The sequence below is a fragment of the Macrobrachium rosenbergii genome, chromosome 54, assembly GCF_040412425.1.
Source record: "Macrobrachium rosenbergii isolate ZJJX-2024 chromosome 54, ASM4041242v1, whole genome shotgun sequence".
NCBI classification, from domain to species: Eukaryota; Metazoa; Arthropoda; class Malacostraca; order Decapoda; family Palaemonidae; genus Macrobrachium; species Macrobrachium rosenbergii.
The window spans coordinates 48,370,547-48,382,000 of record NC_089794.1 but is presented as its reverse complement, the minus strand read 5'-3'; the positions used below and the strand labels follow the sequence as shown (position 1 = coordinate 48,382,000).

General features: G+C 33.6%; 1 long non-coding RNA gene across 1 annotated transcript; it reads right to left on the bottom strand.

The window, feature by feature from the left end:
* Positions 1 to 6,404: 6,404 nt before the first annotated feature.
* Positions 6,405 to 6,965, bottom strand: LOC136835077 (uncharacterized). The gene is made up of 2 exons (XR_010851972.1): positions 6,842 to 6,965; positions 6,405 to 6,582 (listed from the first exon to the last, which is right to left on the bottom strand). It is a non-coding gene; the product is annotated as an uncharacterized lncRNA (long non-coding RNA).
* Positions 6,966 to 11,454: the final 4,489 nt, after the last annotated feature.

The window sequence follows — 11,454 nt, the reverse complement described above, 5'->3', positions numbered from 1 at the left end:
AATCCGCTACATCTCCCGATTGAGACTAAGGACAGTTTCATTTCTCATAAGTGGAGACTACGACACCCACAACTGCAGCATCATGGGCATACTAAAAAGTCTTGTTTGCCAGGCCAACAGCCATATCACTTGTATGTATGTATTAAAAATAACAGTGGGCCAGGAATTCCAAACACAATATCCACTTACTCCAAGATTCTGAAGTTTATAAATAAGCTCTTTGTGATTTACTAAATCGAAAGCAACACTAAATTCTATTTGAATCACTCTACACTCAAACCCTTATCAAGGTTCTCTTGCAAATGGCATGTAAAATCTGTAAGAGCATCACAGGTGCATAACTGCTTCCGATATCCATGTTGACTGTTAGCTAACAATCCTTTAGATTCCACATACTTTTAGAATGGCTTAAAATAAGCTTTTCTGCAAATTTGGATAATACAGGGAGAATAGAAATTAGCCTGTAGTTACTGCAGTCTGTAGATATGCCATTCTGTGGAACAGGGACTGTATTGCTAATCTTGTGCTTATCCGCAAAGATACTACGTTGACAAAAGTCTGTAGAACCACTAATCTTGGAAGACAACACACTAGAAACTTTTTTTTTTTTTTTTAAGGGAAGAAACCATCAGGATCTTCTCCACCCCAGCTTTCAAGATTATCCAGAATTTTCTAAACATCCCTGGAGCAAAATGCAAATTTTGTAAGAGTAGGTTCAGGGTGACAAGTATCAGAGAGAGGGACATCCTCAGCTGATTGCTTAGCTTCAAAAGTTCGACGAAGCAGTTCAGCTTTTTCCTTATGACCAGTAGCCAATCTACCATTAGCTGTTAGTAGTGGAGGAATGGAAGATGAAGCCTGACCCAAAGACAGATGATGCCAGTTTGGTCCACCATAGATGAGGCTAAGCAATTCCTTCAAGTTTCCTCTTTAACGATTTATTGTAATTTCTCTTAGCTATATGATCATTCTATTCGCAACTCAGCGAGGCTCAACAAAAATGGTGTAATTTTCATGTGAACGATTTCGTCTCCATGTGTTGAATTTGGTCTGTTTGTCATGGTAAGCTCTTCTACATGTATCATCAAACCATGGCTGGTCATTTTCCTGAATTTAATGACCTTTCTGGGAATATACTTTACTAACATAGCCATCAGCTTTTCATTTAGCTTCTTGATTTCTGGATCTGACATAGCATTTGAAATATTAAGTGCCTGACATGCTTCAATAATGCAATCCCAGTTGGCCCTAGATTTCAACCAGACCGTTTTTCCAGTGCAGTGGTAGAATTAGGAATATACAAATTGACAGATATGTCCATCTCACTGGCGTAGTGATCGGAAGTGCCTGTATACTCACAGACCTTGAACTTTACAATAGCTGGAACATCTGTGAATATGAGGTCTAATCTATTACCAGAAATATGCATGGGTTCCTCAATTAGCCGGACAAAATCGGAGGATACACAGAACTCAAGAGCAGACCAGCCATGTTGATCTGTGGAATTTGAATTAAGCCGCTCATTGTGCTTTGCATTGCAGTCTCCACAAATAACGAATGAAGCTTTTGAATTCTGAGACTGAACCATACTAATCCTCTCTAAGAGACAGTCATATGTAGAATCGTCGGTATTTAGATTGCGGTAAACAGCAAATATGTATACTTTGTAGAGCTTACTGAGAATCTAAAACAAAGAATTTCACAGCAACTACACTCTAAGCTTTTCAGAAGATATATAGGTAGTCCGGACTTAATGTATACACCTATACCTTGAGCATGTGGCATGTTACTATGATAAATAAAATCTGGGCCATCAAACACTGGGATTGAAAACTCAACCTTTGACTTGTTACTACTTACAAGTGTCTCAGATAAAAACATCAAATCATAGTTGTGGGCACAACTCTGGAGATCAAGAAGATTTGGCCTTAAGCCCCGAATATTTGGATAAAGTACTCTGCAATTTTTCTTACAATAATGAGTAGCAGGCCCAGGGTTCAGCTCAATGGCTCCCGAAAGAATTAAAATTACCAACATAAAACTAGTAGCAAAACTAATAAAAAGACTCATAACAACAGCAACCTAATAAAAATCAACAGAACAATAAACAATAGTTATGCAATCAACACCAACAATGTTTCAATTATTTTCAAAAATTACATTGCAAGTATAGATAAACCTAACCATATGTCATTAAAAAAACTCCGGAAGCAAGTGGTCGATAAGGTGGAGCCGGCACACCTTATAAGGCATATAAGAAATCCGCCAGGCTTGCCACAACAACTGGGGGAGGACTGTCAGGATGGATTTAGAAATTATAAAAAGCTAAGAAGGAAAACTAATAGTCCAAAACCCTCCTGATACGCAATCAAAAGATGAAACCCAGAACGATAAGGAATGATAAGATATTTCTCATCCCGGACATATACTGTAATTATCAAAGGGGTCAAAAAATAAAAGTTAGTAGAGAAATTTTTACAGGTAATCTATTAATGTATAAGCCCTTGAGAGAGAAAAGTTCATTTCAAAGAATTTTGCTGTTCCCGTCTTGTTTATACTTTGGAAAGACTTCATCTCTCTCAGCTACCTATAAATTAAAAGACTTTTATAATCTGAAACTCATCCATAACTAAATATATCAAGCTCTTTTCGTAAACATTAAATTTACACGTAGAGAAAGATAAATTGTTGCCTTTCATATTTACACAGTATAGAAAGTCCTCGGTAATATCTCTAATCTTTATGTATGATGGGATATTGAAATGTATTCATATATATCTTATTCCATTTCTTCTCATTTATAAGATTCTCAAACATGTAGATAATTAATGGCATCGTCTAGAATAACTGAGACTTGTTTTCCCTGACGATTTCGTTCGTAATTCCAAATGAAGAAAAATATTCATTAATAAGTGACAAAGAGTCCGCTAAAGCAACATTAACTGGAGCAGATATTGCCATCTGCTGCATTCTTTTAGTGGTTTGTCAATCTATATGTAAATGGGATTTCAGACAAGCAAAAGCCCTGTGACGGATAAATTATATTTGCAGAGATCATCACTTTTTCTGTCCAGAAAAGTAGCCACGTAAAAGGTAACAGAAGTATTTTCTTGGAAGTTCATCAAAAGAAACAAAAAAAATTCTTGATAAATTTAGACTTACTGGAGAAAACAAACAGTAATTCTTAGCACAGATGCAGCAAAAGCATAAGAAAGACGAATGGATTCCTCGCACACACCCAACAACAGCCATCGACAACTTCCACAGGCAGAGTGCGAAGGGGAAAGAACAATACATAGATTGAGTCGTCCCTCGGGGAGGAACACACCAGCTGAACGCAACCAGCCGCATGCAAGGGTTTGTTTACCTTACGTTTAGTTCCGAGGATACGACACATCTCGCGGCTATTGGGGTAAGATTAAGTACTTCACCTTTAAATACATGTAACTCAGAATGATGATGCATACTTCTGATGGCTTCTTTTCAATTATGTTTGTGTCCATGAAGGCTTCGTCTTCATTACTATTATTATATTCATACAGTGAATGCAATTCTTTGTGTAAAGTGCGCAACAAATATTTGTGATACTTTGATTCATCAAAGTATGTCCTGCACGATCACAGAAAATACAATTGCGATTACAAATTTTCCCGATCATTTCTTTTTAACAGAGAAACGAGATTTTGGCATTCGATGGAGAACGAAATCGTCGGGCCTTTTAAAATCCCTTCAAGGAGACATTCAGAAGAATTACTTTTAATCACTTTGTCATTGATAGTAAGATCATCCCTTGAACGATAAACATAAAATTACCAACACTGTTAAAAATAAAAATATAAGAACATTAAAGAATGTGTAATTGCCTCTGTAAAATAACTTAGGTCTTTTTGATAAATTGTTAAAAAATGTAAATTTTGCAGATATAATTTCAAATATCATGCGAAAATAGGTAATGTAAAGTAAGGAATTGCTAGATTCAGTGAGACAATCTATCTGCCAAGTTGTCTGTATAACTCACGTTACAAGTACTGTACCAAATAATGAATAAATCAGAAAATCATTACAGCTGAAGGAATGAAAATGACACTTAGAGCCAGCAGTCTAGATGGAAGTCTTACAGGTACAGTCGTACATCATTCGAGCTTCCCAATCAGGAATAAAAAATCACAGTGCAGAGACTCACAAGAGGGCGTTTTGATAGGAAGGTATCCACAGTCACGCAAGTCATACTCTGAGGGAATACAAGATTAGACCGACTCTTTTCCTCACATTTTACCGATTTAAAATAATGCTCTTCTGTTGGAATAAAAAGAAGTAACATAATCCCCAACTTTTATTGCAACCTCAAGGTAATTTCTTTTACATTTTATAATACAAGAAGTCAGCGAGAAAGAGGCTTCAAATGCTGACAGTTATCTACCTCATTTAGGTCATTAACCTGGTTGGCTCTGTCCAAAAAATGGTTCACGTACGTAAACAGTTTGTGGTAATTTTTCTCCTATGTAAAGGGCTTCTTGATGGTCTTGAGAGTTAAAAATTAAAGTCTGTAAAAATCAGAGTGCCAGAATCTTTCCTTTTAAATATCATGTTTCAATTGATAAATATAGTTACGAAAACAGGGATGACTTTAAACAGGGATGGTATCTTAACATTAAACTTTGGCTTTCATATGTATAATATATATATATATATATATATATATATATATATATATATATATATATATATATATATATATATATATATATATATATATATATATATATATATATATATATATATATATGTATGTATATATATATATATATATATATATATATATATATATATATATATATATATATATATATATATATATATATATATATATATATATATATATATATATATATATATATATATATATATATATATATATATATATATATATATATATATATATATATATACAGTATATATATAGATATATATATATGTACATACATATATATATTTTTATATTACATATGTTATGACCATATACCAAGGTCAGATAGGGTCATAATCTCTTACTGTATCTGTTTTAAGAACAGCATCAATCATCTTATACCCCTAAGATTCTCTGGTATCGGTGGCCAGCCATGGGTCAGCAAATTCCTTCTCCCTCGTCGACTCCTCTCACTGAATCTATCCTCAAACAAAGGCCTACTGGAATTAAACACTGAGCTACAAAACTAGACTTTGTTTGCAGATTTAACGAAAGTAATTCAACAAAAGCTACGGCCATGCAATGGAGTAACTCACACCCCATAAAAATGGAAATCATAGCTAAAAGAAATTCTGATACACAGTCCATCGAATTAATGATTCTAGACCAACCAATACTAATGACTAACACTTTGGCCATCAAATAAAATAAACAGGTAAAAAATAGGTCCGAGTCTAGTATATTCCCAATGAGTACATTCTCGACCTCTTACTCAGCGAAACATCTGAAGAAGACAAGCAAAACCTTCTTTAGTTTTCAAAGCACAAAAAATACAGATATGGGAATTCCTTCCACGTTACTCACCCATAAATGCTTAAACAAGATACATATTATAAAAATGGAGAAAACAACCTACAGTTTGGTAAATAGATATGATTCTTACCTTGAAACCGCAATGTTCAAAATCTGTTCTCGTATCACACACAACACAAGTCTCGGTTTTACTTTTCGAGACTTTTCAGAAAGTTCACTGTTGGTCTTCTAATGATTCCTTTCTCCCTACCAAATCCCTTCAAACCTTGGGACTCCGCCCAAAAGACAGCACAAACACGTTCCCCACCGGAACCTGGACACTTCCGGCGAACGTGCATACAGTGTCACCTCACATAATCCCACGCCTCGAAAATCCTGACGCCATCCTTACTTAACAAGGAAATGCGTCAGATGATAGCTAAACATTCTCTCCAAGATTTTGGGAAAGTTTTCTTCCCCACTTGTTAATTCAACATCCGTTGTGTATTGTAATCATAACATAATTGTGACCTATAGGCTTTTCATATATTAATATACATATACAAACATATATATATATATATATATATATATATATATATATATATATATATATATATATATATATATATATATATATATATATATATATATATATATATATATATATATATATATATATATATATATATATGTGTGTGTGTGTGTGTGTGTGTGTGTGTATGTATGTATATTTATATTTTTAGATTTGACTTGGGGAAATGCTTACCATGAGCCAGTTATAGACTCTAAATGAATGTTTTCGTTACTTGCCTCTATTTTTGTATAACATCTGACTACTGTGGGTAAAAAACAAGGAAAATTGGGGATTTTATCTGAGCTGAGGGCTCTACTCACAAGGTATTTGTAAGTAAACACGTTAGGGTAAATTTAAAATTGCATGTATTTACATGAAATGAAATATCAGAAGATGATTTGGACTAATCAGGCACGCAAGGCCTGAGAGCTTAATTATAACTGGGAAAACTTGAAAGTATATCCATCGGTGTGATGATGCTGACACAAGGCACAGTCAAGAGAGATTTCCACAGCTAACAGACCCTCTGCAAGGAGAGAGGTTCACGAATTAAAAGCCAGTAGGGACGCAATAAAATATACATAGGACAAGGCGAGCGCAGAGGGTGTCACGAGGCCTTGAACACACGATTTTATGTAATTATTTAAACACGGGCATTTACGTAACACTGACCTAACAAGGCAAGGTTGATATGGGAATACTGGCACTGAGAGTTGGAAATGGGAATTTCGAGAATTAGAACAGTGTGACTGACATGGAAGAACTTTTGTAACAGATCACTTTACCTTGCAGAAGAGGTGGTTTCAGCGAGAAATGGCGGCAGAGGAAGGGCTGGGTTTCACTTGTAAAAATACTGAGGGGTCCCTACAGGATGAGGACCACGTGTCTTGCTAGCATCAGCGATGTGTCTCCCCCTCGCGCCCTACAGTGTGTCTCACGTTGTTTCCTCGGTCAGTCCCTTATATAACGTTGGTCAAGGGGCAGGAGGATACCTACAGGTAGATGGGGTTGGTTTCATCTATAACTAAGTACCAGGCTTGCAGGCCAGCTGTCCTTTTCTCTAAATCTTCTCGACTCTTTCGTGTCTCTGTCAACAAAAGTCTCCCGCAGTCATAGGTTCCAAAGGAGAAAGCTGAAAGATGATTAAAAGATTAAAATTAAGCGAGGGGCCTATGTCGTATTTCAAGCATTAAATAAAGCACTGGTGGCTGGGATTCTTGGGAAATTATAATAATATATATCCTTGCGACTACATTCCCGAATTTTACAAACTCCTCATCTAGTCCTTCCCCTTCATATATCTTGAAGCCTAGCGCAAGGTTCAACCCTTATCTCCTTATACGTCTAATTACATTCACAGCCACACTTTAACACCTTACTCTCCAACTCGTATCCATGTTAACTTTTGCTTCGGCCAAATACTGATCAGATGTGCCTCCAGCAGCTCCTATTCTCGTCATTCATCCACCTACTTTGTTTCATATTTGTTTACATATCCATGTAAAAAAACATTATTTTTTTTAGTTGAGATTTCCTTTCTCTGCTTCATATGAAAATTATCTGGGATATTTACAGCCTTTCATTCATATATACTGTATGTATGTATGTATGTATGTATGTATGTATGTATGTATATATAGTATATATATATATATATATATATATATATATATATATATATATATATATATATATATATATATATATATATATATAAAAGATAAAACCCACGAAGGAAACGGAAACACTGGAGTGCTGCAGGCCTTTCGACGCTAGGTCCTTTACTTAGCAGACTGAAGAAATATAAAATTAAGTTTACAAGGAAAGCTCATATAAATGACAGATGGGATTATAAAGGAAACATATGTACCTGGAATCCAACAAAATTGAAGAATTAGTAGAACTGCCAAAACAGGATTAAATATTTAAGAGGTTTTTACAAAGGATTAGGATCAACCATTCAGAAGCAGGGACAGGACAATTAAAAGATTATACGGGGTTCTGACTGACCACCTAAAAAATAATAGTACAACAAAATGATTCTCTTTTTTTTTGTAAACAATAATAACTTTTTGCAAGATGAACATTTTTACAAATGAAAAATTATATTAAACATATGGGTATATAGAAAATATATATAAAGTAACAAACTTGTAATTAGGTCAGTGATTTTATCTTTTACGTCTTTCTTGAGCATTTTTCTAATACAGGGGTCCAAATAATACATGCCAGGGCTAAGATTAAAATTACAACTGGAAGTAAGCTGGATAATAGCGGACTCAATAGATTTCTTGAAGAGAAATCTTTCGATCTGGCAATCACTGAACTTTCATTCCAATTTATCCTGTGAGAGTTTTCACTTAAATGAATGAATATAGCATTGGATGCTTGTCCAGTTTTGACTGAATACCTATGTTGCTTAATACGTACATCTAAATCTTTGCTAGATTGGCCAATATAAACAGAGGGGCAGTCCAAACATGGAATTTTATGTATTATGTTGTTGTTTTCTTTAGGGCTATTTTTTATTAACATTCTTTTGAGTGTGTTATCATAAGAAAAAACGAGGTTTACATTAAAAGGTTTTAACAATGATTTTATGTTTTCAAAACCACTAAAATAAGGCAAGCTAAGAATGTTCTTAGGGGTTTCTTTCTTCATGTTACTTTCACTATAAAACTTTTTGTGGGCTTTGTTATAACAAATATCTAGTATATGTGAGGGATAACATAAATCTGTCCCTATGTTTCTTATGTATTCAATTTCTTTATTCAAATACTGGGGACTGACAATGCGCAAGGAAAAAATTTATATTTTGATGCTAAGGTGATGGCCTGAATAAAAATGTACATAAGTTAAGTTGTTGGTTGGTTTCCTATAAATACTGAATTTACATTGAAATGGTTCTCTATGTATTAAAACATCTAAGAAAGGGAGGCAATTGTCTTTTTCTAATTCTAACGTAAACTTAATGGATGGTACCTGGTTATTCAAATTACAGAGTAAATCATTTACATCAATACCAGCAGGCAAAACAGCTAAAATATCAACATACCTATACCACTTTAAAGGAGTATAAATGATATTAGGTATATATCGTTTTCCAAAGAATTCCATGTACAAGTTTGAGAGGAGTGGGGATAAAGGGTTGCCCATTGCCATGCCAAATATTTGTTGGTAAAATGCACTATTGAATATAAACTTACAATCACAAATGCACAACCTAGTGAGAGAAATTATATGACTTACAGGTAGAGGTAATTCGTGATGGATTAATTCATTACTAAGATACTTTAAAATAGAATCTATAGGGACTTTAGTGAAAAGAGAACAAACATCAAAACTAACGAATCTATCAGTGGGACAAAAAGTGATTTTGTTTAATTTATCAACTAAATCTAGACAATTATATACGTGAGAATCTGAGATAGTTCCATGTAACGGAGACAAGAGTTTGGTAATGTATTTCGAAAGTTTATATGATATTGAGCCAACAGTCCTGATAGTAGGCCGCATAGGATTGTTTTCTTTGTGTGTTTTTACTAATCCGTACAAGTAAGGTAACGAGGGAAATTTTACCGACCACTGACCTATTAGTTCTTTTTTATCTTTGAGGATTTTTTTCACTGTGCTGTTGAAACTTTTTATGACTTGATCAAGGGGATTTTTTGTTAGTTTTTTTATATGTCGTATCATCATCCAGTAGGGCTTGCATACGTGATATGTAGTCAACTTTATCTAAAATTACAATACTGTTCGATTTATCAGCTTTTGTGATTTGGATTGTATTGTCTTTTTTAAGGTCGGTCAAGCTTTTCTTATAGCGAGCAGGGAAATTGCTTTCATGCCTAACATTCGCAGCTCCATAAATGATACCTTTAACTATATCAATATGATTTTGAGGAATATCACAATGTTTTTCAAATATACATAGGGACGACGCAATCGTTAAAGCAGAGGGTCTGTTAGAGAACCATTTCAATGTAAATTCAGTATTTATAAGAAACCAGCCAACAACTTAACTTATGTCCATTTTTATTCAGGCCATCACCTTAGCATCAAAATATCAATTTTTTCCTCTACGTTTTTACGAGTCTTGTGCATTGTCAGTCCCCAGTATTTGGATAAAGAAATTGAATACACAAGAAAAATAGGGACAGATTTATGTTATCCCTCACATATACTAGATATTTGTTATAACAAAGCCCACAAAAAGTTTTATAGTGAAAGTAACATGAAGAAAGAAACCCCTAAGGACATTCTTAGCTTGCCTTATTTTAGCCCTAAAGATAACAACATAATACATAAAATTCCATGTTTGGACTGCCCCTCTTTTTATATTGGCCAATCTAGCAAAGATTTAGAGGTACGTATTAAGCAACATAAGTATTCAGTCAAAGCTGGATAAGCATCCAATGCTATATTCATTCATTTAAGTGAAAACTCTCACAGGATAAATTGGACTGAAAGTTCAGTGATTGCCAGATCGAAAGATTTCTCTTCAAGAAATCTATTGGAGTCCGCTATTATCCAGCTTACTTCCAGTTGTAATTTTAATCTTAGCCCTGGCATGTATTATTTGGACCCCTGTATTAGAAAAATGTTCAAGAATGACCTAAAAGATAAAATCACTGACTAAATTACAAGTTAGTTACTTGATATATATTTCCTATATATCCGTATGTTTAATATAATTTTTTATTTGTAAAATGTTCATCTTGCAAAAAGTTATTATTGTTTACAAAAAGAAGAGAATTATTTTGTTGTACTATTATTTTTTAGGTGGTCAGTCACGACCCTGTATAATCTTTTAATTGTCCTGTCCCTGCTTCTGAACGGTTGATCCTAATCCTTTGTAAAAACCTCTTAAATATTTAATCCTGTTTTGGCAGTTCTACTAATTCTTCAATTTTGTTGGATTCCAGGTACATATGTTTCCTTTATAATCCCCATCTGTCATTTATATGAGCTTTCTTTGTAAACTTAATTTTATATTTCTTCAGTCTGCTAAGTAAAGGACCTAGCATCGAAAGGCCTCGCAGCACTCCAGTGTTTCCGTTTCCTTCGTGGATTTTATCTTTATTTATATATTCATCACGTTCCATATTTTCGTGATTCAGTTATACATATATATATATATATATATATATATATATATATATATATATATATATATATATATATATATATATATATATATATATATATATATATAGCCTCAGTCGGGCAGGCTGTCTCGGTTTGCAGTCGATTTCCTGCAATAAAAGAATGTAAAGATGCTTCTCACAGAATAGTATGCCAATATATATATATATATATATATATATATATATATATATATATATATATATATATATATATATATATATATATATATATATATATATATCTTTTCTTT